Consider the following 20,242-nt stretch of genomic DNA (forward strand, 5'->3'; position numbering starts at 1 on the left):
TTATTCGTTGGTGAAGAAGATACACAAAGCAGAGCCTTTTTGTCTGTTGTTTCTTCTGCTAGCTTCTGGTATATTTCACTCGGAAGAAAGGCGAGGAGGGGCGAAGTGGCATCACTACACGGCATTCAAGCCTTACAGCTTGTCTGGTACAAAGCGGGAAGTTGACTCTCTTGTCCTTCCTCACGTTGTCCTTCTTCACATAAAACATTCCTACGTGTTAGCATCGAATAACATAGTTTCGGTGATACAGCTGCTTCGAGGCTGTAGAGTAGCTGTGTGAGTAAGGGACCAAACAGGTTCAGGCACGGCTTGAGCAGGTGTGCAGATGCATCATTTTCTTCAAGTGCCCTGCAGTGGAGCTGCTTGGCTGTGTGTGACACGGCTGATTTTCATGCTCGCACCGCCGAGTCTGTTAGCACCAAAGTGTGAGACTGCCGGTGTAGAGCAACGAGACTGTTTCCCACAGATTTCACAAGGCACGTGCTTACACTTTTTTTTTTTCTTTCTGAAGTTGAAGCACTGGTTGGTTTTTTGTTTCCGTTTTTACTGATAAGAGTAGTAAGGAGTTAACACTGAGTCAGATGTTGAAAGCTACTACGCACCACCAATTTCCAGTTCAGTTTGATTTTCTCGGTGCTGATGTTGCCACCAGATCTGTTAAACTGATTTTCTCTTTTCTCAGCTGCCTTGAAGTCAGCTCTATCAGCTGTGAGACAGTACAACGAAGGACTAGCACAATGACCAAAAACTTTAGCAAACGAGTAAAGCTATGTTTTTCCTCAAGCAAACATGTAAGTGACAGTGCAGCCATGGGTGATGGTACTGTGCTGAACTGAGCTATGAGAGTTTTCTTTCAAATCAAGCAGCAGATTTACTAAGATTTTAAAAATTAAGTTTATTACTTTCTAATAAGTAATTATATTTATTAAAACTCATCAATTAAGGACTCATATCAAGGTTAGACTGAGAATAATAACAACTACCTCAAAAGCCTAACCTGCAAGGTTTGTACTCTGGTATGGGACAGTTCTGGAAACAGGCAGCTGCTGGTATTTCAGGACTGTTTTACACCTGTAGTATCCAAGAGGAAGGCAAGGAGTCTTGTCCTAATATGGATCAGGGCTTCCTTACCTGGTTCTTTCCACTGTAGAGTTGGGGGGTAAGGGGGGAGAGGTTCTGTGTAAAGTGATAACAGCTTAGGCGGTTTCATCATTTCTGATCCGATTCTGCTCTTTGGCAGCAGAGGTTGCTGTGAAGCTGCTGTAAGTCTGCAAATAAGAAAGGAAGGAGACCTCTGAGCTGGACAATCTCTTCTACCATCAGCTGTGAAGGATGGGATCTTTTTGAGGTGCCAGCTTGAGCCAGGAGACCTGAACCACTGGCAACAGGAATGAGGGGAATGTCCTTTGTTTGCAGGAGAGACCTGAGGCTGAAGGAGAAGGGCACTGCCATGTTATGAACTGTGGTAAGCCTGCTTAATTCAGCTGCAGTAAGCAGCTCTTTGTACAGTTCTTTATCCAGGGAGGGCTGTGATAGCTTATTTCATTTTGAATTGCATCCAGTGGATTTACTTAAACATTTTCATGATAAACAGTGTTCATTATGTCTGCTTCCATGCTGTTTACTGTGGTAAAGCTCTGCTCTTTTAGTGGGATTCTTAGACACTACTATAATGGAAAATAAATAAATAAATGCTGATGCCAAAAAACATGTAAAATTCATTCATACTGATGAGAATTTCACAGAGTCACAGAATAGCTGAGGTTGGAAGGGACCTCCGCAGATCACCTAGTCCAACCCCCCTGCTCAAGCAGGGTCACCTAGAGCATGTTACACAGGATCACATCCAGACAGGTTTTGAATATCTCCAAAGAAGGAGACTCCACAACTTCTCTGGGCAGCCTGTTCCAGTGCTCTGTCACCCAAACCATAAAGAAGTTATTCTTCAATGGCAATGAAACCTCCTGTGGTTCAATTTATACCCATTACTCCTTGTCCTATCACTGGCCACTACTGAGGAGAGTTTGGCCCCATCCTCTTTACGTTGCCCCCTCAGGTATTTATAGAGGTTGATAAGATCCCCTCTCAATCTCCTCTTTTCTAGGCTAAAGAGTCCCACTATTTTCCCTATTTTTTTTTACTAAAAAATTCACTTTTTTTGTGTTCTAGGTTGAGTACAAATTTTGATTACATCTGGTAATTCAGGCTGGACCTCTGGAAGTCTTTAGTCCAGCTCCAGGGGCTTATGGCTCCCCAGATGGATAAGGTTACTCAGGGCCTTCCTTATCCATCTGCATTTGGAAAACCACCAAGGTGGGGGTTCCACATTATGCCTGGGTCTTGCCCCAACACTGCACTACTCTCATGAGGAAGAATTTTTCCCCATATCTAGTGAGAATTTCTTTTGCTGCAACCACATTGTCCAGTCAGCATCACGCACTTGCTGCTGAATCTTAAAAGCATGATATCTTTACAGGCTGGGATTTCTAGGGCTGGTTGCTGGAGTTTGGTTAGTCTGCACTCTCTGGTAGAGGTGGACTGACAGTGTAAAAGTGATACTTCCACCATTTATGTGCTGAATCCTCTCATCCTTAGAAATTTGTGAGGTCCTCCTCCATAACAGCAATTTAAGGTTGAAACTTTAGGCAAATCCCATGTACTTTCCTTTTGTAGCCATTGGGAAGGTGCAGTGGCAGCTTGCACAGGAATGGTTATTTGTGGTCTTGGTTATATATGTACAACCAAATTGTGCTGGGCAGTTAAAACAGCATTATTGAGGGTAGCTCAAGCTTTTTCAGTATTTGAATTAATGTGCCTCACCACATTATTTCAGCTTACCTCACTGTATAGTACTGAGAAGGGTAGCAAAACACTACGGTGATAAGACCCTAGAAAAATAGCTTACATTTTGATCTGCATTTTCAGTGCATACGGTTGGTATGAAGCCTGAGGACTTTCAGCTTTTGTGTGTGCTGTTGAATTTCTGTGTTCTTTTGGTTCTTGTGGAAATGCAGACTGAGGAAGAAAAAAAAAAAAAGGGGGGGGGGGGACTCTGAGCTTGGATCAAAGACAAAAAGAAAACCTGGAATTGGTTCTTTGGTTCTTCCATTTGCTTAATTAAAAATTGAATCTGCAGAAATATATCTTACCCTTTTTTAGTGGGCTATGTGAAATTCCGAGGTCTCGACTTCCCTATGAGGTCTTTGTGTCAGCTTTAAAAGACTGACTGAAATTTTACATGGCAAGATGACTGTGAATTTTGTGTTATTTAGAGGGTCATCCATTTTGATGCTTTTCATACGTTAATGTAATGTGGTACTGAGGATCTTGTGGGGTTTTGTTTTCAGAGAGTGACGCTATTTAGAGTAGCCAAAATCTTTACTGATGCAGTACAGTTCTAGAGAAGGCTATAAGGCTGCAGACTTAGAGAGTTGAGGAACAGGAGTCAACTACATATTTATTATTTTCTGAAGACAGAAAGACTATTGCTAATTTTCTTTTTTTTTTTTTTAATTTTATTTTTTTAACAACTGTACTTTAAAAAGAGCTCTGAAGTTTTTCTGCTGCATGTATTTAGGTGCTGTCTGTGTTTTTTTCTTCTCTACAAGAATTTATGCACAAATAGAGTATTAACAAAAGGCCATGAGACACTAAATGATCTAAGATAGCGAAGCATGATCACGTCTGATTCAGACTGAGACTGATATAATGTGTTCACTGAGGCTGTTTGATACTTTTATTTTGAGCACTGAATTAATGCAGTTGCTTATCAGAAAACTGGAAGAAACAGTGTATATATATATATATTTGAGAACAAAAAATCTCTTTCAGTTTGTCATTGCTATTGCTTCTAAAGCTAAAGGAGCCAATCTCATCCAGTTCACTATATTATCCCGAGCTTTGATTGTGACTTCTAAGTGCTGATGTGAACTTCAAAATTGAAAAAGTACTCTTGTTTAACAGATGTCAGCTTAAAGGTCTTGCATGATGGTATAACCTGAATAAAGTTATTTTTTCTGTATGTGTCAGAGAGATAAGTAAAAGCTTTGGGGATTGAGCTGAAACAGCAGGTGATGCAAAGCTTGTAAGAGAAAGATGATAACCTTTCCTTCTGTATCTGTGATCTCAGTAATTTGTCTGTGTGGTAGGTTCATACTAACTGTCCCCTTTCCCTTTTCCCTTTCTCCCTTTCTTGCCTTTCCTTTCTCCCTTGAGTTCAGTAAGGCCATCGATTCTAAGGGTGTCAGAGAACACTAACCATGTGAAATAATATACTTCTGCTTCTCATCAGAATGCCTTTGCTCTTAACCTTTTGCAAAAAGCATGCATGAATCATGCAGAGTCATAATGGAGGTACTTTAATTTTTTATGGCAAAACTGAGTGGCTTGAGAAACTTCTGAACTTCTATTCATTTGGAAAAACGAAATAAGGTCATCCACTGAAGAACACGAGAAACAGCCAGCAAAAAGATACAGTCAGTTTCATAATTCACCTGCTATGGTTTAGTCCCCAGAGTGTGGGCAAAACCTCACACTGCTGAATGAATTATCTCTGCATCTGCTGAAGTATTTGTAGTGAGGCAATAATGTAACAGAGCTATAACAGAAGCAGAGTGCCACAGGAGTTCCCACCTGGTTTGTTTCTTTAAGGAGCAGAGATGCGAACGGACATGCTAGAGCTCTAGGAGCTTTTGTTCCCTCCCAACCATCACAGGAGGATAGATGATTAGGAGGCACACCTCCAAGTCTGGAGAATGGGGGAGAATAAGTGTGCTGAAAGGCTGCCAGAAGGAGAGTGCCTGCTGCCTATTTCTAGGGAGAAATTATAAAAGGGAAAGGCAAGAGGAAAGAGTGTGTCCCACATGCTAAAATCTCTTTCTGTGACTGTGGTAACCTCAGAAGCTTGGGTTAAAAGATCTGAAGTGCTGTTGTCTTCTCTTGTGTGTGTAAAACCTTTTGTGGTATAAAGCATGGTGTCAGGCTGAAAGCCATTAAATTAGGTTCTAGTTCATCTGTTATCAATTGGACAAAATCATATTTAGACCAGTAACTTGTAATAATTCTTCACGCTCCTTTTGTACAGTTTGCTGCTGTTTTCAAGATTTTCACATCAGAGTCTTTCAGTCTGCGCTTGCTGATTATATCAATAGATCTCTCTTCTAAATCCTTGTTCAACCTCCCTTGAGGATTTTCCGAAGATAAAAAATCATCTGGCAAGGATTTCTGTAGGACTGTAGGGCGTCTTTATAACCCAACTTCTCTTAGGTTCATTGATGGCTCCTCTCTATTGAATATCTAAAGAGACAGTGAAATTCCTCTCCATGCCATCAGGCCTTTCTAAGATACCTCTTCACCAGGATAGAGAATCCTAGCCTACTGGTTCTTTTTGTGGTGACCATTGTCACTGTATGCAAAGTATTTGTCGGGAACACATTACTTACCTGTGAAATGTGTGCATTTCTCAAATGAAATACTGTAGGTCTTCATCAGCAGATTAGTGAATTTCTAAATTAACCCACTGGCTGGGGCAGCATTTTCTTCTCTCAGAACTCTGAGAAACAAAGAACAATGTTTTGTTACTGTCTGTTTTTGAGTGTGGTTTGAAAAAGCCCATTAATAAGTGTCTTAACAAAACTCTGTTTTTAGACTTACCAAAGAGGAATCACCACCAGCTGAGTATTTTCACTTCCTTTGTTGCCAAAGGTTTTTTAATCTTTCATTTTACTTTGGTCTAGATCTGTGGACTGGGCAGTATTAACAAAGCAGAAAAAATATTGCTAGTGACAAAGCTGGGGAGTGCAGAGGCAGGTTTATAGGCAGGGACAGTGGGGACTGGGGTACAGTAGAGAAGTGGAGGAGCCTGCCCTATGGATGAATGTAGGTAGTGTACTTTGAGGGGGAGTGGACAGCAAAGACAGAGCAGAAGCATTTTGGGGCAGTTTGTGCCAGTAAAGTTTTTTAAAAGTTAGTTTTCCTAAGTGAGCTGAACTCCAGGTGAGCCCTGCTGGGTATGGTGTGGCTTGCGCAGACCAAAATGGGTTTGAGGAGCAGGCCAGCACACTGAAGGACACAGAACTGACCTCTTACTGGTACTAGTGTTTTCCAACAGCTTGCTCTGTATGACCTCTAATCAAGAGATCTCAAAAATTCTGACAGGGTATAGGACTTCGTAGGGCAGCTGTACCATCTCAGCATCAGACTTCCTTTCTTGTCTATTTATATAACTCAGCCTTCTTGCCAGAGCATGTTTTGTCATGAGTGCTGTGAGATTTCATTGTCTTTTCAGCTTTTAAGTGAAACAAAGTGTCCCAGACAATAGTGGATTTCAGTACTGTATTATCTTCCCCTTTTTCATTCCTTTTTAAATGTAATAAAACCCAGAGCCCTGTCTTGATGCCTTCCCTCCCCCATTCTTGAAAGTCCCTAGCTAGGCTATCACATGTTCATCACCGGTTTTCCCCAAGGGCCTTTTTTTCTGTGGAAACACAGTACTTAGTGTTGTCATCCCAAGTCTTCTTTTACACAGAAGAGCAGTTTCTGCTCTTACTTGTGGAAAACTCCCGCAAAGTTTCCTCTCCCAAAAATGTTAAATCTTTTTTCTGTTCCAGATGTCCTCATTTTCCCGTAATGTGAGATACCAACCAGTCACAGAAGCATTGTGGCCGCTTTTTTGAGAAACAGAATTTCTCCCCCTAAATTTTGTAATAAGAAGCCTTGGAAAAGTTCTCATGTTTTCACCTGTTTATAAAATGAAGTTGTAAGAGAGTGGCTTTTATTTTTAAAACCAGGGTCCATGGGACATAGAGCCCTACCTGCCTTTCCCACTTTTTAAGATAGACTGTCACTTAGGTTATAAAGTTGAGTAGCATGGTATCAAAATGCCATAATCAAAATAAATGCATTTTATTTTAAAAGTGGTCTTTAATCCATCATTAGTGTTTTTACAGTCTGTTTCTTAAACAGTTAAGAGGCTACATCTATTTACTGGAGTAAGTAGAGGATATAGGCCTATTGCACTTGTTGAATATTCATTCACTTGCCTCACCCTGGTATCACTGTGACCCGCTATCATTGTGATCCATTTCTTATTTTATATTTAGGTACTAGATTTAAAGAAAATGATATTAGATTTACAATAAGAAGTTTGCAGCAATGTTAACCTATCCTAGAAGTGTGCATCAGGTCCCGTGAGCTTGTGGAGCAGTAGTTAAATAATCCAATACAACAGAAAAGTGAATTATTTTTACTGCTGCTATGGCATTTCTCTAGGTAATAGAAAATAGAAGAGGTTCTAGGAAATAGGCAAGGTTCTTAAGCTCTTGTAATTTTTAAATTGACTGGTTTCTTGCAATCGGTGTTGTACATACTTTCTTTAGCTCTTTTATTTCAATTGCACTTTTGTAAAAGTCAAATGGCTTTTACACATTTCAACAGTTTTATATGCTTTGATATATTTTAATGTGTTTCAACTTTTGCTTAAAACATATAATTTTGCTTTCTCATATAATTTTTTGATAAGTTATCCCTAACTCAGATAACAAGTTACAGGTTGCATTCAAACAGTTTAACGTGTTTGATTGACATTTTGGATCTTGAAAAATGTCTGAGACAACATTATTCCAGGCCATCCTGGAAGTACTGGGAAGTAAAGTCTAACATCTGTTATTCATTAGCTTGAGCAGTTTTGTTTTGTTTTTTAAGTATAAAACACTGGGCTTATTATGCAAGGGAAACCTACTAGATCTCTGAGTACTTTGTTCATTATTTACTAAGTTCAGAAAGTGTTAGATTCAATATTTTTTTCTGAAAGCTTTCCCTGTAATTTGTGGCTATAGTGTCTGCAAAAGATGAAACTTACGTTCTTTGGTTTGTCTCTGTATCTCCTTCGGTACCTCTAAATCCCGCCAGAGCGTGGTAGGACAGATAGTGGTTGTACTACTGATGACCTGGTATTCAACATATGCCCCAGAGAGGTGTTAGGGAAGGAGTGCTCTCTCACAGTACCAGAAGCCAGAGTGCCTATTGAAATTGCCAGGCAGCAGGCTTAAATCAAGAAAAAGCAAGTTGTTTCTCCATAGTCCAGTAGAAATGAACAACGAGACTGAGGGTCTCAGGGTGTTACTGATGCTAGGTGTGCAAGTGGTCTCAGTAAATGAACTGAATAAAATCACAGAATGGCTTATAAATGCACAGATTTGAAACCAGCCTCCAACTCTTGCTCTCCCTGAACAGCAAGTTACCAGACCTCGCTAGGGTATATTAGAGGAAGAGGCAATCTTGCGCTATGTTGTTATACTCTTTCCCAAAGTACCCATTATTGGTCACTGCCAGAGAAAGGAGCTTGGCTTTTTACAGATTTGATCGGATTCACTTTAGCTGTCCTTATGTTGTTGACCCCTTACATTTGTGAAATGGAACCAAAAAGTAAAAATCATGTCCTCCGCCTCACCACAACCTGTTCTCACTTTGTTAATATGCAAGGTTAACGAGCATAAACACATCCACTTGACTTAAACATGTTCTCTAGATTAAGAGCAGGAGTGCATTAGATCTGGGGATCTAGTTTTGTAATTTAATACTCTGATAATGGACTGAGAAGCAAAAGTAAAACAGCATCAAGTTATTCTTAATTCTGCTGTAGCCTTATTTGGTTAGTTTACAATTTTTCAGTAACAGCAAGAAAAATGCAAGCTTCTATTCAGTCCAATGCCAAGAATGTAATCCACAGTTTGTCCTTAATCCCTTGAGGATCATCTCAAATGTTTCCAGTGCTTTTGGCAGGAATATTAAATTACAAAATCTAGGATACTTGCCAGAAACAGGGAAAAAAGTGCCCCTGTTCTGTTTCTGCAGGAGAAAAATGGCATGTCAATATGAACCACTGATTTGAAAAAAAAAATGTTGAAAGGGCAATTTCTCATAAAGATCTTAAGACAATCTATTCCATTTAGTTTGCAGTACTAAAATATTCATGGTTCAGTGTCTGGAGACAGTTCAAAGCGACTATCTTGTTAGTATATTGAGCTTTTCTTTTATGGAGTTGAAAGTAGTTAACTATCTCTTTTCCAACTCAGTCTGGAACCTGGGCCCTAGATTCTAACTTTTGTTTTATCTGTGTGTGTTGGGAGAAACTCACAGATCCTGGTGCGTTTACTTCTGATTCACTCTGATACAACCAAGGCCAGCAATCAAAGAGTGCTGGTTTTGTTAAAGTTACCATTGGAAGTTGTCAACTAAAATAATCATCAGCTATATAAAATGTTCCAAGGAGAGGGGGGTGGAGAACTGTAAAGTCTTGTTGTATGTATCTCAAACCTTCTTTGAAGATTACGTGGAAATCTATGCTTTCTTTCTATGTCTAGGTGAAAGTCCTGTTTGTCTTTCAATGGTGAATCTATAGTCATTTCTCATAAAATGGTTATACTAGGATACTTTCATGGGTATAAATTCTCCATTAGAGAAAAGGACAAATTATAAACTGTTTATTTAGTTGATATTGAAAATTTTCTTCTTACATCAGACAAGCTTATTTACTCTTTTTCCTTCTTTCTCTCTCTTTCTGCTCTCTGTCCCACGTATCTGCATTTCTTGGGTCTGTAGAGGAGTTTCTGACATTCTCATCCCTTCTAGGCAATATTGTTGTTGCTTCTGCAAGACACAGAAATACCCATGATTTATTTAGTAATACATTTGATGCTATGATAATACAAACAAAACTAACATAGTTACATAAAGCTGATGGCAGTATTTTATTGCCACAGGGTTTAGCACCAATCCCCAAAAAATCGTTATAGAAGGTACTGTACTTTGCTGATGCCTCCCAGCAAGTGTCATAACTTAAGGCACAAACATCACAGAAACAGTCTTTTTTTTTTTTTTTTTGGTCAAGAATGGAGTGACTGAAAAACACTTCCCTCCTTCATATGATGCAGTTGTGCTTTTTTGCAGAGGCAGGAAAGGGTGGAGAGGAGGAAGTTGCTTTCATGATCATCTTTCTTGGCTTTTCCTGATCTGGGAGACATTTACATTTGCCAGCTGGGACTTACCTGTGCCTGTATTGTGTTACCTGCTAAGGATGACTGACTTTTTTAGGATGCTTAAAAGACTCATTTATGCTGTTGCATATGCACTAGATTAGTCAGAAGACACATCATGTATCATGTATGCATTTACAGCTGCAAACAGAAAGTTGGACACATTTTCCACTTGTACCTCAAATTTTGATAAACCTAAACACAGGACAGTATTTATCTTGTTATCTTGATTTTGTTTGCAGATCTTTTAAGACGAAAGGGTTTGAAGGAACACTGGAGCTAGAGAAAAGGCGACAGGCAGATCAGTTGTGTGGAGGACCAATGTACAATGTCTTTTGTGAAATGGACAGATACAGGCTCTGGTAGGCTTTTGGGTATAAATCTCATTAAATCCACCCACACACTTCTTCCACAGGAAGATGGACATGTATTCAGGGAGATGTCACTGGCTTTGAAGACATTGCTTAAAGAAATTTTTTTAAAAGCAACTTTTTAAATTGTTTGCAAAAAAAAACAATGGCACTGTTTTCCAATCATAAGCTACTCTTCCTTTTAGTTATAAAACACTAGTTACTTTCATCAAGCAAAACCATAAAACACATTTTTCTTGTTAACCGTATACCTAATAACATAATTTTTCTGTTGAAGATCAACTTGACCTTTAATTAAAAAAATACCTCAGGGTAACTATTTAGTGTGTTAAGAAGTGGCAATGCGGTAGCATTGGCAGAAATAAGAAAATTGAAGCTTCCCTTTTGTTAGTGTAAAATATTTATATGACTAGTAACAGCCCAGTCAGATAATTCCATAAAGCAGTTATTTTACTTGTGACCTCCATTCTTAAAACTTGGATGCTTAACTTAAAGTATATGAAAGCAAGTTCTACACATTTGCTGAACGCATATACCTTTCAAAGGATCTTTGGCAAGGCATTTAGACCTGCATGTAAACTCCAGATCTTTAATTCTTATGTTTGCTGAGTACCTATGAAGGATTATTGACTACAGAGGACAGTCATTCCATATATTTAGACCTGTACTGCAAACAGTGTGGTGTTGGCATTGTAATCTGAGTGATTAAAATGCATAAATAATTGAGTACATGGAATATCTGAGGCTAAAATAGACCCACTAAGCATCCTAAACTGTTAGCCTCACTGAAATCAGAAGCAAAATACCCAGTATTCAAACAAGAAATGCTAGCTTCTTGTCTGCATGATATATACAAGTTAAAAATTAAAGAAAATCAAACCTTGGACCACAATCTTAGATAGGCTTTGAGTCCTAAATGAGAAGAAGGAAGGAATGAATGATACAATCCAATAACTGAATTCAAAGCCTCCAGCAGGTTTCAGACTCAGCATGGAAACATCCAGGGAGAGAGGAGCCCAAACTTGCTTTTGCAATAAAAAAATTAAGGGGCGAACCTTACAGAAGGAAAAGAGTGATGACATAACTGATTTGTTTGTGTTAAACTTGTCTTTCAACTGAGCAGAAGACCTAGCTGACTTCAGTGTAGTTTTGCCAAAACAGAACCACATTAGGCACAGAACAGGATTTCAGAACTTCAGGTTCATTGATGCACTTTGGAAAATTGTTTTAATCACCTGTTTTAAGCCCTTGGAAAATTGTTTTAATCACCTGTTTCCCTTAGGAAATGTTCCTGTGCTATGATTCTTACTTTATGTTGTGTAGATTTGGTAAAGAACATTCCTTCCCAAAATCTTTCAACATAGTCTTGCATTGCTTAGTGCTGACATGAAATAAAATATCAGCAGTTCAGAACTCGTGCTTTTTTGGGGAGGGTGGGAGGAGGGGGTGTGTTCATGTTTACTGTTGTTTTATTATACCAGCCATGAGCAATGAACCCTACGGAGAAGCTAGGCAAATCCTGATTTGCATAGCATTCTGACGTGGAGAAGCATCACAAGCAACATTTTCAGAAGGTTTGCTGATGCTGTGATCTTCAGCATCTGGGGGATTTGCAATGTGCTAGGCCCTAGTAAAACAGCTTAGTTTTCTGTTGGCAGATGATATGCCTTTAAAAAAGCAATGCCAGCTAGAAATGCTGACCACAAGCTCTTAGAATTTGTTCACTTCTTGAGCCTCGTCTTAAAGGATGCTGAGGACTTGCAGCCCTGGTTCTTAGTGCTGAGAGCTACTTCCCGTTGGGACTTTTTAAAACTATAATGAGTTTCAAGATGAGTGTCCAGAAAAGAGCTTTCTCGGGGCTCAGCCTATATTCCTTCTTGGCTTTTATGCACCATGTAACATTAAAAGGGTCTGGATCTGAGTGTCCTCTGCAGCCTTCTACTGCTATGTATTACACAGAAGTGCTGGAAGGTAATCTTTTCACACAATTCTCTTAAAATGATATTGCCTGTTAAGTAAAATATTAACTTGTGCACAGAGATAATCAGCAAAGCAGAATGAAGGATAAGGAGGTGCAGCATTGCCTAAGCCATCCATTTGAAGATGATGCCAAAGTCACAAGATTTGTTTAAAGTACGTAATAATTTGGGTTTCTTCTCTATTTGCCTTTCTGTCTAGGAATTAAAATTTTTCAGCTTTAGATCTTTAACCAGGCTGATGAAAGATTACTTTTATCAAGGGAGTTAAAGGTCATGTGCAGTCAGCTGATTGCACGAGTTAGCCTTTGGAAATACCAGCATTGCATGATTTAGCAATATGTTGTAGCGTTATTGTTCTTTTGAATTGTTTTTCAGCACCAGGGCAAGAATATATTTCTAATAATTCTTCCTATGAAAATTAGAAAAAAAAATGTTGCTGTATCTTCAAGGAATGACAATGATTCTTCTTTCTAGCCATAGGGAGATTGCATTTTACAGCATGAGGGTGACAAGATGTTTCTTTAAGCAACATGTTCTGTGCAAATGAAAGCTGCTTTAATGAAACTCACACTTTTCTTTGGGGGACTATATGTATGTCAAAGCAGGGGGCTCACAAAATTCCAGCCATGATTCATGCACTCTCATGACACTGGAAGAAAGAAAGTGAATGTCACTGAAGACCATAAAGAACTACAGTATGTGACCATCTTCTTTTGAATCTAATCTTAATGGTTCATCCTTTCTCTGTGAGCAACAACATTCATGACTTTAAAAATGGGGTCATTACTGGGTGAACTGATTCCAGAATCTCTTTGGTGGCCTCAGTGTAGCCTAATAGCCACACATTCCTTAGCAGTGAAATGCAAAACCTCTGTCAACCTCTACTCTCAAATGGGGCTTACTGAAGAGAACTGACAGTTAGCATGTGTAGACCTTGCACAAGGTGTATTACCTTTCATGCCAGTGGCCACATGAAGATCTCAGTTCAAGACCAGGATTTGGAAGCATGTGAGCCTTACTTATGTGGGGACAGAGCGTTATGACTCTATCCGTGCTTCATTTCTATTCACTAGTGTGCAGATTAAATCAAGTCAGATTATATTGAATTATTTAGACTAATATACCTTAATTTATTTCTCCTGACTGAAGTGAAGTTTGTATGTCTATGTCATCTATCACTTCTCATTGTTGCCCAAGGACTCTAAAATACATTTATACACCACAGATTGGCATGTGATGAGCTTCTGTTGGCATTCAGATAAAGTAGCAGTGAAAACAGAGCAATTCCATGTGGAACTTGGGTTGAGGCTCTTCTACTTAACTGTGGTTTTCTCTATAAGCTTAAAAGTGGCAGCCAGACCAATTTACACCGGCCTGATGTCTCTCTTAATGTGAGTTAAGATTTCCCCATAGTTTGGGGGTTTGAGTGTTGTGTTTTTTGTTTGTTTGTTTTTCTTTGTTTGTTTGTTTTTCTTTGTTTTGTTTTTTTGTTTGTTTTGTTTTTCTTTGTTTTTTTTTTTTGAAGGGTACATTAAAAAGTCTAAATTGCTTTGATTCCTTCTAGACAAAATGAAAGAATTAGTAATTAGAAAAGCAGCTAAGAAGATGAGTAAGGCTACAATTCTGTAGATAGGAAGACTTGGAAGTAGGGGTGACATGACTTTCTCTGGGTCCCATCAGGGCCCCCAGCAAGGCAGGGATTAGAAGACAAGTTCTCCTGGCCGGTTTTCACAGCTGACTCATATGTTGGTATAAGTCAGGAAAATATGCAAGGGAGGGACAGGGGAGGCTGCTTTACTCTTGGACCTGTGTGACTATTTCACAACCAATCTGTGGTTGTGTCTGCAAGTTTTCAGATATGCAGAGCTCAATTCTCCCTTTTGTTAAGCAGAATTCAGATCTAAGCCCAAGGACATACACACTTCTAATCTTGAACCATTCATTGATATAAGATGTTAGAACACATAAGCAATCTGAAGTCACACAGGGGCCTTACTGACTGCTGAGACCATGTGGCATAGTCCATTTTCTGCAAATGAAAGAGGAAGGAATCAAGATAGCCATATTATTTCTAATGATGGTAGAAAATAACCTGTATCCTGGGTAAACTTTTCACAAGTGAAAAGTGAATTGCTTAAGAGTGTATCTTGGATTAACAGTTCTCACCCTCCCTGGTAATCATTTAAATGGTGATTTTATTCTTTTTCTGTCCACTCAGGGAGCAAGTATTATTATCAGAGAAATTGTGGAGTGTCTTGCCATTTTATTCTCTTCAGTCTTACTGTTCTAATACACCTTCAGTTTATGCACATTTTTGTCCTCTTTATCATCTCTTTTTCTTCCTTTCCTGTCTCTTCCTATCATTTTTTTCTATCTCACCTCAATTCACTTTGTGCTTTCTAGTCTCCTACCTGATCGGTTTTCTCCTTAGTGTACACTAACTCTAGTAGATTGGTAGTACTACATAAATGTGATCATAGCACAGTACAGGGCAATAGGTGAACTGGTATGGTATGATAGAGAAACTGTGTAGGACCATGTCCTACACATTATTTTTGTCCCATAGGTATCTGTTATAATACTGTGAGTTGTTGAGTGGAAAACTACATTAACCCAGGCATGTTGAACTCACTTAGTTGTTCCTTTCCTTTGAACTCTGCCATTATTCATTTTTTATCAACCCCAGACAGAATGGAAAGTGCCAAGACACAAAGTGCCAAGACCCAAAGGAAACATCATTAAATATTTTTACCTGTAGTCTGGCTGATACAGTACAGCAACTGCATAACTCCAATGCATAAATTTACACAAAAGCAGTCCTTACCAAGCAGCATTAGTCTTGGAATATAAGAGTTCACATGCTCTTTAAGTCTGTTCATTCTATTTTGTCATCTCCAGGTCATCGCCACATGCACACTAATTAAAAAAGTCTTCTGAGAAAATTGTTTTATCTGCATTTTCCAGGAGAAATCCTGTGTCAGGGTTCTACTTAAGCAATGTAGGAATGAAAGTCACAGAGAAAGACAATAAAGACTGTTGCGTCAGTTTGACTCAGTTTACTTTAATCAGTGCAGATACCTTTTGTGGGCTCTTTCCTAAGTAGTATTGTAAATAGCTGAACCTGATTCAATCTGTTATCTATTGTTAAATAAGTTTCAGATTGTCAATCTACATAGGTAGCTATGTTAACTAAATCAGTACAGCCAAGTCAGAGTCAAGTGATTTGGTAGACTCAAACCTTGGCCAGTTGTCCTTGGCCAGTTGTGAGGATCATTGCTGAGATTTTGAAGGTAAGGAAATGAGCATCTGTCATAAGAATTACTTGTTTCTTCATCAGGCCATGAGTAAAGTTCTATTGATCAAAATGGAAAAAATATCAGAAAGAATAGTAGTGGACTGGAACAGTTGTGTAAAGACAGCATTAAGACAGTCAGCAGCTTTGTGAGCTGCTCGTTTCATAAAGGTAAGGTTTTCCATTTTTGAAGGATCGGTGCTGTGTTTGGTATTTTTCATGAGACTTCAAATATTGCAGTTAGAGGAGATACATTTGGGCCACTGATCCAGGAGTTAGGAATCTTTCTGACTTACTCAATGTCTACTGTAGAATGTCTTAATATTATCCCAAAATATTACACAATAGCGAAGTATCTTTGGGGGTATTGTGTGAATATAATGGCATAGGGTTCTTAGGTTTCATTGACTAGAAGTGTTCTGAGTAGTGTTGTAGGACACTCAAGGAATAACACCTATAGCATGAAGGGACCATTTGGAAATCTCCCAAAACTACTAACCTACATGAAACTTAAAAAAAAAATTACCAGTAAGATAATAATTATTTAAAAAACTAAGAACGGTACAACTCTGGCAGATTTCTTTGCACTGATGCTTAACCATATTTCTGAAACTTGCACATGATCATTATATTTGAACAGTAAAGGACATAATTTCATATTGCCCTCTAATTGTACAGTAACTTAGAAAAGGGCATTTGCCCCCACAGTTTTAAAACAAAACCTACAAAACAGAGGAAAGAGATGGTTATGAATTCAATAGGAAAATTTATCTGGTAAGAAAACCAAGAACATGATACAGTAATATGACTTTTTTTTTTTTTTTTTTTCTTTTTTTTTCTTCCAGCAAGAAGTGTTTACAGAGGGGCCCTGTGACCCAAGGTTTGAACTCACTGACTCACAGAAGTGCTAGTCTGTACAAGCCTTGCTGATCAAAAATTTTCAAATACTGCGTCACTGAAAATCACCTTCCAGGTAAGAGGTAATTAAATGAATTGCTATTTCTTGGAGTATTAATTAATTAAAGATTGGAAGAACCCCAAGTGCTTTTTGGCAGTGAGGCCTTGTCTTTGCTAAGAAAAATTGTAGAGGCAGCACTTGGGTATTTGTGCATGTATGGATATATCTTACCTTGAGGTGATGAGTGCTGTCTACATTAGTGAGTAGCACAGTGCAATAGGAATTGATTTGTAGAGCCAAACAGTGCTAAAGACCCTGTGTCTACACTATATGCTTTTTGAGGGCATTGTTGTTAAAAATATATGCTCAGAGACTGTAGGTCTACCTATGACTGTCATGATGTGTATCCATCACACCAGTAATTTTTTTTTAGCCAAGGTAAAGACAAAATATAAATTTGATGTGGATTCGGTACCACATAAACAGCAAAGTAAAGTTCATGCAGAAAAGGTATTTTAAATAAGCATGGGGGGGAGGGGGGGGCTGATAATGAATCTGTAATAGAATAATTTTGTTGAAATCCTTGTTTTGCTTCAATAATGCTCTGAGATTGGAGCCAAAAACTTTTTGTACAAACCTGAGGCACCAGACTTGTACAAACCTGAGGCACCTGATGTCCTTGTCTCTAAATTGGAGGGATGTGGATTTGATGGATAGGCTACTTGGTGGGTAAGGAATTGACTGGAAGGCCACACTCAAAGAGTTGCTCAATGTTTCAATGTCTGAGTGGAGATCAGTGACAAGTGATGTTCCTCAGGGGTTGGTATTGGGACAGGCATGCTTTAACGTATTTGTTGGTGACATGGACAGTGGGATTGAGTGCACCATCAGCAAGTTAGTCAATGATGCCAAGCTGTGTGGTGTGGTCAACACAATGGAGGCAAAGGATGCCATCTAGAGGGACCTTGACAGGCTCGGGAGATGGGCCTGTGCAAACCTCATGAAGCTCAACAAGGCCAAGTGCAAGTTTCTGCACCAGGGCGAAGGAGGTGATTCTCCCCCTCTGCTCTGCTCTCATGAGACGCCACGTGAAGCGCTGCATTCAGCTCTGGGGCCCTCAGCAGAAGAACGACGTGGACTTATTAGAGCAAGTCCAGAGGAGGGCCAGGAAGATGATCAGAGGGCTGGAGCACCTCTCCTGTGAACACAGGCTGAGAGAGTTGGGGTTGTTCAGCCTGGAGAAGAGAAGGCTCCAGGGAGACCTTGTAGCGGCCTTCCAAGTGCCTAACGGGGTCCTGCAGAAAAGCTGGGGAGGGACTCTTTTTTCAGAGAGTGTAGTGACAAGACATGAAGGAGTGGCTTTAAACTAAAAAAGGGTAGGTTTAGATTAGATATAAGGAATAAATTCTTTACTCAGAGGGTGATTAGGCCCTGGACCAGGTAGCCCAGAGAAGCTGTGGTTGCCCCATCCCTGGCAGTGCTCAAGGCCAGGCTGGGATGGGGCTTTGAGCAACCTGCTCTGGTGGGAGGTGTCCCTGCCCATGGCAAGGGGGTTGGAACTAGGTGATTTTTGAGGTACCTTCCAACCCAAACCATTCTATGATTAAGAATTGAGAGCACCATACAGAGCAGGCTTTTAAAGAGGCTTTCTTAGGACAGCAGATCTTGGTAGCAGGGCAATCTCTTTTCAAGTAGTCAAAGAATTGGACAGAAATCAGGGACATGAATGGTGAAAGGATGACTGAGAAGGGAGATAAGCCTGTTGGATATGTGTTTTTATTTTCATAGGGAAAATAAAAGAGAATACTGAAGGTTAATGTGTCTGATGAGAAAAATGAACATATGGGAATGGGCATGCTTTAGAGGAAAACAGAAAGGAAGGAACTTGGTGAGAGGCTATGAGAGAAAATAGGACTACCAAAAGGGTATCCACCTGGGAAATAAAGTCACTCAAGATAAGAGTAGGTTACAGCTCATGTATGAGTAAATATGGACATCACAGGAACAAATTGACACCACAGAGTGACTACAACTCTTGCTTTGTGGAAATGCTGGCCTGGAATACCTATGCTAGACTTCTCTATAAGTTTTCATCTTCAACTACCAAGAAATGTGTGGCATATCAGATATACCTTAATTAAGAGATCTGATTTAAAACCAAAAATGGCCATTATGAAGGGAGGAGAGGAAGTAGTGGGTATATGGGTGTGGTTCCTTGATTGTAGTTAACTCTGTCACATGATTGCAAATTGTTGTTCTATTACAGAGAGTTAAAGCATGATGTAGTAGATAAGGCAGGTCTGAAAGAGCTTAGGGTTTCTCTGGGTAGCTGTAACTGGTTTTGAAGGTGGCCACTTATCATGTGGAAATTCAGAGCTTCTGATCCATTGGTGGAGGAAGAACGTTAATACTCAGGACTATAAACTTTACCTTCAGATTTAACATCGGTTTTACCTCAGTTGGTTCCTTTAAACTTTATTGGCCATTTAGTAGTGTTGATTGGTCATCTGCTGTGGATGTTACCAGGAGATCTGAGTTCAAACAGAAATACATGGGTTGTGAAATTGTGCTGGCTAGCCAGTGCACCAACACTGCAGTAGGCAACAAACTCCTCTTTTCGGTTCATTGCTGTTCCTCCTTCTCTGAGAAGGTGCAAAGCTGCTAATAAGAAGCACACTCACAGACTGTCATGTTACGGAGACTGTGGTGAAAACTTTGTAGAGTCTCATCATTGCATCAGAAACCAAATGGGTCAAGTGGCACAGAGCAGATAGCTCTTATTTCTTTAAAAGCATTTTTGATTGTATTGTAACTTTACACTAATTGAGTAAGTCAAGCAATACAAACTTGACAATATTTATAGCTACTTATATTCATGACATTTTGTTCTGTTTACTTCTCAGGAAATTGTTTCCTTAAGTAGCAAACAGGATTATGACTGAGGGTGACAAAATGCTTATTAGGTTTCTCCAGGATCACATTTCTACTATTATGTGGTAGTTCTTAGAAATCTGAGTCATGTCATTTCCTGATTCAGAGTTTCACTGGTGAGCTGCCTTTTGCTTACTTGACACCTTTCGACCCCAACACATACCAATGCCTGCATGCATAAGACAAAATGTTTCTCATGTTATGCCAAGTGACCTATCCCTGCAACCATTACAGTATTATAAACAGTCAATTTTTTAACAAAACTCCAAATAATGAGCTTGCCTCACTCGTGTTTCTTTTTTTTTTGTCTTTTTGTTTGTTTGTTTCAGTAATTACATTCATATGAGCAAACAAAAATCAGTTTTGAACCAAGATGCTGCAAATCCCCCTATACATTTTTTCCCCCAAAATTGCCATCAGTAATTACAAATGAGGAAATCTACAGTATCAAGATTTGTTTGTAAGCAACTGAAGAACAGGACAAATAGATAAATAAATAAATAAACCTATCTTATAAATCTACCAATATATTATTATTTGTAATAATTAGGTTTGAGTCTTTCACTTTTTACAAGACAAATTATTGGCACATTTGGTATTGATAATTGACCATATTATTTGCCGGGATAAAATATACAGTCTTGGCTCTAACAAGATAAACTGCTACATGCAGGTGAGCATCCAGATGCATAAAAAAAAAAAAAGGGGGGGGGGGGGGGGGGGGGGGGGGGGTTTTT

At 39.2% G+C, this 20,242-nt stretch overlaps 1 long non-coding RNA gene across 1 annotated transcript in view; it reads left to right on the top strand.

The window, feature by feature from the left end:
* The first annotated feature begins 100 nt into the window (after window positions 1–100).
* The window catches only part of LOC118160342, a 22,285-nt gene continuing 2,143 nt past the window's right edge, over window positions 101–20,242 (top strand). Inside the window, exons 1-3 of the long non-coding RNA XR_004747429.1 lie at window positions 101–791; window positions 1,244–1,465; window positions 16,522–16,649. This is a non-coding gene — a long non-coding RNA (uncharacterized LOC118160342). The remainder of the gene's footprint in view (window positions 792–1,243; window positions 1,466–16,521; window positions 16,650–20,242) is intronic.

Source organism: Oxyura jamaicensis, chromosome 1, assembly GCF_011077185.1.
Source record: "Oxyura jamaicensis isolate SHBP4307 breed ruddy duck chromosome 1, BPBGC_Ojam_1.0, whole genome shotgun sequence".
In the NCBI taxonomy this organism is placed as follows: Eukaryota; Metazoa; Chordata; class Aves; order Anseriformes; family Anatidae; genus Oxyura; species Oxyura jamaicensis.